This window comes from Ruditapes philippinarum, unplaced genomic scaffold, assembly GCF_026571515.1.
Source record: "Ruditapes philippinarum isolate M1 unplaced genomic scaffold, ASM2657151v2 ctg10029_1_1_1_1, whole genome shotgun sequence".
Taxonomy (NCBI): domain Eukaryota; kingdom Metazoa; phylum Mollusca; class Bivalvia; order Venerida; family Veneridae; genus Ruditapes; species Ruditapes philippinarum.
Window position 1 is genome coordinate 48,265 of NW_026857993.1, and position 7,856 is coordinate 56,120.

Consider the following 7,856-nt stretch of genomic DNA (forward strand, 5'->3'; position numbering starts at 1 on the left):
AGATGCAGAACTTACATGTAGATCTAAGAAGTGAACATATCAAGCTTAAACAAAATCCACAGGTGAGCTTAAAGCTGATACAAGGCCTACTGTAGAGGGTAGCAAGATACTTTACACCCCAGACACTGCACTCCTCAAATTTTGAAGACATTTCACCCCTCAAAAAACCCCCCCCCCCCCAAAAAAAAAAAAAAAATCAATAAGACACTTCACCCCTCATCCATTTCTTTTCTATAAAGTAAATACATTATTAGATAAACAAACCAGTATTTACCAATTTCTCTGCAAGAGACAAGAGACAGCATGTGGGCCATCATTATAACATTCATCTGATCACTCTTAATGACAAGGACCAATTAATATTGCTAGCTATGAATGGAAACCAGATAATATGTCATATTCTTAAACTGATATCATGGTTAATGTTAAAATCTGTGCCTGAAATAGTGCAAATGTAAACAACCTTTCTAACCAATTTCCAGCATATTTGAATTGAAGCTTGAAGCAATAGCCCCTAGAGTGTTAATAAGAATTTTCTTTGTTTTGCTCTAGTTTTTCATCGTTTGAACTCATTTGACCAGTTACTGGGACAAACATCCTGACCAAGTTTTGTAACAATTGAGGCAAACATGTGACCACTACAATGTTAACAAACAAAATGTTGATGGACAACAGATGAAGGACATTTAAGCATCCTAAAAGCTAATTCTAAGCCAGCTTGGAAAGCTCAAATAATGATATAAACAATATTAAGCTACTCAATCCTGTGAAAACATCTCATTATGAATTTAGTTCACTCTAGCTTCACAATAAAAAACTAAGAAGAGCCACCACCTTAAGCAGGGACTTTTTCTTAATTCTACAGCCAAACACAACAGAAGAAGAATATTTTAGTAAAGAGTTCTCCAAAAAACATTGTTGTTTGTTAACAAATTGACCTGGATTAAAGGTCAAGTAAAAATTAAAATTAATCATCATGTCTTGTTTTTTGTCCAAGTATGAATCAAATCTGTAAATAAATTACAAGTTACCGCAAAATAAAGTGATAATCAGTGAAAATATAATAAATTGACCTTGAAAGTCAAGGTCATATATGTGTCAAGGGCATTTTTAGTTTGATGTAAACTTGAAGGTTAAAATTATGTTAATCCATTTATAGATAACAAAGTTATAGCCAGTTACAGGGAAAAAAGCAAGAAAATTTCATTAATTTTACCTTTAAAATTTTTTTTTACAAGAATCATACTGGTCCATTCACACATTATCTCCTTATGGTATGAATGCAAAAGTTTTGTACAATGTAATACGTAACTCAAATTGTCATCTTTCAAGCATATCATTCGGATGGTTATAATACATAATTGTTTTTTCTTATAATTCAAGGTTTTTTATTATTATTAATGATGAGAATTTTTGTATCACATGTGCAGTTCCATATTATATTGTCACAATATTGCTGTATTTATGTTCATGAAAGATTCTTTATTTATTAAACAAAGTTTTTATTTCCGCGTTAACATCACATTCTGTTTAGCGTATAGTTAAACAGACGCTGCATCATTTGTTATTTTATAAACGCCAATATTTTCTGAAAAAGACTAAACGTCGAAAGCTAAAATATGAAAAGCGTTTTTTTTCCATTGAACTGATTATGTGTGTTTTTATTGCAGTTTCAGAGTTATAAATATCAATTAAATTAGTTGTGTCATAGTTAGCACCATAATTTCGTGCTAGTGTATTATGTAATTGACAGGCAGATTCTAAGATAAGCCATTCGAAGAGGACTTCGTATTGTACTGTACAGGTCATATTGTGGTTTGCGAGGACTTCGTATTGTACTGTACAGGTCATATTGTGGTTTGCGAGGACTTCGCATTGTACTGTACAGGTCGTATTTTGGTTTGCGAGGACTTCGTATTGTACTGTACAGGTAGTATTGTGGTTTGCGAGGACTAAGCATTGTACTGTACAGGTTGTATTGTGGTTTGCGAGGACTAAGCATTGTACTGTACAGGTTGTATTGTGGCTTGCGAGGACTTCGTATTGTACTGTACAGGTCGTATTGTGGATTGCGATGACTTTGCATTTTACTGTACAGGTCGTATTGTGGTTTGCGACGACTTTGCATTGTACTGTACAGGTCGTATTGTGGTTTGCGAGGACTTTGCATTGTACTGTACAGGTCGTATTGTGGTTTGCGAGGACTTCGCATTGTACTGTACAGGTTGTATTGAGGTTTGCGAGGACTTCATATTGTACTGTACAGGTCGTATTTTGGTTTGCGAGGACTTCGCATTGTACTGTACAGGTAGTATTGTGGTTTGCGAGGACTAAGCATTGTACTGTACAGGTCGTATTGTGGTTTGCGAGGACTAAGCATTGTACTGTACAGGTTGTATTGTGGTTTGTGAGGACTTTGCATTGTACTGTACAGGTCGTATTGTGGTTTGCTAGGACTTAGCATTGTACTGTACAGGTCGTATTGTGGTTTGCGAGGACTAAGCATTGTACTGTACAGGTCGTATTGTGGTTTGCAAGGACTAAGCATTGTACTGTACAGGTTGTATTGTGGTTTGCGAGGACTAGGCATTGTACTGTACAGGTCGTATTGTGGTTTGTGAGGACTTCGCATTGTACTGTACAGGCCATATTGTGGTTTGCGAGGACTTCGCATTGTACTGTACAGGTTGTATTGTGGTTTGCAAGGACTTCGTTTTGTACTGTACAGGTTGTATTGTGGTTTTGCGAGGACTTTGCATTGTACTGTACAGGTCGTTTTGTGGTTTGCGAGGACTAAGCATTGTACTGTACAGGTCGTATTGTGGTTTGGGAGGACTTTGCATTGTACTGTACAGGTCGTATTGTGGTTTGCGAGGACTAAGCATTGTACTGTACAGGTCGTATTGTGGTTTGCGAGGACTTCATTTTGTACTGTACAGGTCGTATTGTGGTTTGCGAGGACTAAGCATTGTACTGTACAGGTCGTATTGTGGTTTGTGAGGACTAAGCATTGTACTGTACAGGTTGTATTGTGGTTTGTGAGGACTAAGCATTGTACTGTACAGGTCGTATTGTGGTTTGCGAGGACTAAGCATTGTACTGTACAGGTCGTATTGTGGTTTGCGTAGCTCTAAGAAGAGTGCACATGGTAAATAATTGGCATGTTGAACATGTGTAGGTTTTTGTAGAAGTATAATGAACAATTTGCTTTTCTACAGCAACTACAGAATTATATTAGAAACATTAGAACTGTCGGAGGACAGTAACGCTTGACTATTCGAAAAGTTGTCACAAGTGTGTTTCATTGAGTATAATGCTTACCTATATGAATACATAAAATTGTCCAAAACAGTACAAAGGCTTGTTATTAAGATGTTTTATTGAGTGAATCACTGCTTTATTATTATGAATGCATAAAATTGTTCCAAAAAAAGCACAAACCCTTCTGTAGTTATGGAGATACCAGCTTAAAAGCAAAAACCAAGAATTTCTAAGCCTAAAAAAGTGCATAATTATGGAGAAAAAAAAATCAGAATAAATAATTTTAAATAATCATCGAAAAATGGCCATAATTATACAAAAAAGCAAATCAGTGTTATAGGAATTGTGCCAATCATGTAAAATAATCACAGAGAACAAGTGTGTGAAGTTTCAATCCATTCCTTTCAGTAGTTATGGAGATACCAGCTTGCACGCAAAAACTTAACCAAGAATTTCAAAGTCGAAAAAGGGGCATAATTATGCAAAAAAAAGCAAATCAGAGCTATGGGACTTGTGCCAATCATGTTAAATAATCACAGAGAACAAGTGTGTGAAGTTTCAATCCATTCCCTTCAGTAGTTATGGAGATACCAGCTTGCAAGCAAAAACTTAACCAAGAATTTCCAAGTCGCAAAAGGGGCATAATTATGCCAAAAAAGCAAATCAGAGTTATGAGACTTGTGCCAATCATGTAAGATAATCACAGAGATCAAGTGTGTAAAGTTTCAATCCATTCCCTTCAGTAGTTATGGAGATACCAGCTTACACGCAAAAACTTAACCACAGGGACGCTGACAAATGGGTGACTGCATTAGCTGAATAGTCGAGCTAAAAACACTTTATCAGGTTAGTGGACAAGTCACCATTCAAACATACTTGCAAAGTTACCGGAAATGAAAGGAATTTGGGAGGTTCTGAAAAGAATATTTAAAGGTATAAGGAAGTGGAGCCTCATGGACAACAGTTGCCTGTGGTTAAAAAGCAACTTCTTTTAAATCAGAATGTTACGAAAATATAATGAGCTTTTCTAATCCAGGTACAGGCCTCAGTGTTTTAATTGAAGAAAGGTTTTATGTTCAAGTCGTATATCATTAAATTTGTATTGCATCGTCAAAAAAGATTTTTTCATTACGCTTTCAGTGCTGGTCTATTCTGATTAATATTAGCCTATGTTTCAGTCTATTGAGACATTAAATTTTTTACAGTGGATTAAATATGTACGAGTGTATTAGTTTGATTTAATAGATTTGGATTACACATAGATATCAATATAATATACATCTTAAAGATGATTTTGATATAAACTCATGAATCATATTAACAGATAACACCGGTTTACAATTATGAGTTGAAGAGATTTGAAATTAAAGTTGAGTGGGATAAAAAGAATTGGGCATCAATATTAGAGTATAGTTCGAAATCTGGCCAGGTGCAGAGGTGAAATTATTCTGCAGATTCCCATGTTGTGAAAAAAACTTGATATATGTTCCTTTTATTGGTTTTATTTGGAGTGAGGTGGAGTTTGCTTCCGAAGGTTTGATGTGGAAGCTAAGATATTTGCATTGACAATCAATTTAAAGGTGGCAGAAAAGGGTTTTTAGTGGGAGTTAGGATATCATATGCCTATTGTGCAAGTGAGTTATGGATTTGTTTTGCTTGGAATTTAGAGGAAATGCATGGAAAATGTGATTTAAATTTATAAGTAATTAGATAATTTGTTTTTAGAAAACAGTTATAAGCATTAGAGGTGCACTGCCCAAGATGAATGCATTCGGCAGGGCAAATGTAATTTACATTTGTATGTCTATTTAATTACAGATAGAAATATTAATAATCATCAATGGTTTTTTGGGAGACCAATGTGGAAGTTAATTCTTATGAAACAAAAGTTAAACGATCACACATATTCTTTTTCGTAATTTTAATGATTGTTCCAATCAAACTTATTATTTCTACATGCCTTGGAAAACAAATATGTGTTTTGTTTATTTATCATACATGCATTATACATATGGCATTTTAGTTGGAATTCGATTATTTAAATTATACATGTTTTTCGGTATTGAGAGAAAGCATGTTTAGTTCGACTAATTCTTATCTGATGTTTGCTCCATAACTATGGATTTTGATGATAGTCAAATACATGTGCAGCTTGCATACAATATCATGTGACTCTCGTTTTGCCAAAGATGTTCGTTCCATTTGAGTTAATTGTGAGAATTAACCACTGTAACTAATGTTCAAACTGACTGTGAAGGGTGAAATGCTTTTATAGCATCAACAGTTAGTAATATTTAAAATGACTTTTCAATGATAATTAATTGTTTTTCAGTGATTTTTATTTTTACTCGAAATGTTAATGAGTAAGTTGGCTAAATGAAGTTTCTAAGAATGTTTTGTTGTTTCGTAAAAAACACTTTTTTGGCTCTTTTACAAAGACATGTTTGCACACATGATAACAATCACTTGATTAATCCGTTCAATTCTTCTGTAACGGTACAATGTACTTAGGGTTCCAGAACTGGGCTGTTAAAAACATGATTTAAGAATTGTGTATCATTAATAGCATAAAATACCCATAATACTTTTGTAACACTTAATCTATATCCAATTTATTTTGTCAAAGAGCAACTTTTTCTGGCATTTTCACATTCTTTACATTATATAAGTCACATTTTTAAAATTAAACTGACATTTTCTTTTATTTCAATGCTAGGGGAACACTAAATAAATAGTTGTCCATAATGAATGAAATTACATTTTTATAATATCATAATTATATAATATATATCAATAAAAGTTACGGTGTAGAATAGTTTTCAGGCACAAGTATTCTGATATGTCTGATTAGAACATACATTTGCTGTCAAATTTTGGATAAGGACCTCCATCAAAATAGTATGAATGCTAAGAACGGGTAGAATGTTTCGGTCTATAAGTTAAGTTAAAACATGTTAACAAATAGTAAGTAAATGCTGTGAGTTGTTACACTATATCGTGCAAATGTACATCTAAATTCAGTGAAATTATAGATTATGGAAACATTACACTATTTAATATACTTGTTATTCTATATATTTGAAGAAGCAAAATTACTGTTTATTTTTACTTTTAATTTGGACGAAGTTATTATAATAAGTCAGCAGGAATTCTAAATTGATTCTGATCGTCTGCAGACGAGGTATGTTCAAAAAGTTCGTGGACTTTTGCTGTCACTTTTTACTAGGTTCATAAAACACCCTTAGTGGATATGAATCGAAAGAGTGTCTTTATTTCTAAAATTAAGATTTACTTGTATTGTAAACTTATATTTCCTTTACGAGTTATGTGCACTTATGTGCACTTATGTGCACATGGCAACGCAACATCGGCGCACGCCAAAATTTTCATGAAATGTTAAAATATAAACAAATGTTGAAACAAACTGAATGATTGTTTTATGAAGTAAAATACCAGTAATCATCTACTAATATTTAAATGACCTAAATCTGAAATTTGACGTCGTTTGGACGTTGAATAGCTGAACAAACAGGTTTTGAGTAGCAGTAGACAGACGGGTTAGTTGGGAAGTATAAAGCCCGTTTAAAAACTAGAAATTCTCTCTTTCGGAAATTTTTACCAATAAATGTGGGATAACTCTTCATATTTTTATAAGGTGATTAAATTAACAAAGAACAATGATTTGGCGAGAAAGTCTATTGGTTTCAGGTCGCGCAAGCGATTCAAATACGGCAAATTCATGCTCACAGACAGAAAGGGCGACGGAGAATTTTTAGAGGCAAATTGTTGGGACGTTTGTAACGTCAATTGCAAAAGATCTACAGAAGTCCAGACAGTATGAAAGGTTTGCGAGGTGTCCAACATTTTTTAATTTCTTCATCGGGTCTATGGATTCAATTCTGACAAAACAATTTAATTCAATTAAAATAATATTTTATTTCATTCATCAGGATATATGCGTATCTACAATAAATAATTTTTATTTGTATTACGTGTGTTTACCCGGGTCTGTTTTATAATTAATGCTAGCCGGTGTTCAGTACATTTATCGCATAGAATAATTGTCAGTTGGTAAAATATTTTTCTTTATCATTGATAATTATATTGTTTAAAGATTGGACGAAGGGGGTTTTAAGTTGAAACTATAAATCAACAATTGAATTAACTTAATAACACTGTCCGTTAAGTGTCGAAATTACTCAAAAATCCCGATAAAGAGCGGAAAGTATGCGGCACTCAGACCTTTATACGGAGAATGGAGATTACCACTTTATATCTCGGGTCATCATCACAAACAGAAAAATGGTTTTGGTATATGATCCGCAGATATTGAACACTAAAAAGAGTACTTTCAGAAACAATGACGCTGGTAAAATGTTTCATTTATATTGCGACGTCACGAACGTTATTTTGTTTTATCATCAGCGTGCGCCGGATTGTGCACCCCTTGTGATTTGCAACTGTCACAGAATTGTTATCTGTGTACATATTGAATTGATTTTTTCACTGTTTATTAAGGACATATTTTCATATATGTCTCTTGTAAAATCATATACGCAAATTAAAAGATGTGAACAGTAGAGCCGCAGTCCACA

The 7,856-nt window shown here is 33.7% G+C and overlaps 1 pseudogene; it reads left to right on the forward strand.

Moving 5' to 3' along the window:
* Nucleotides 1–2: 2 nt before the first annotated feature.
* On the forward strand, nt 3–4,702 carry LOC132751704 (uncharacterized; annotated as a pseudogene).
* Nucleotides 4,703–7,856: the final 3,154 nt, after the last annotated feature.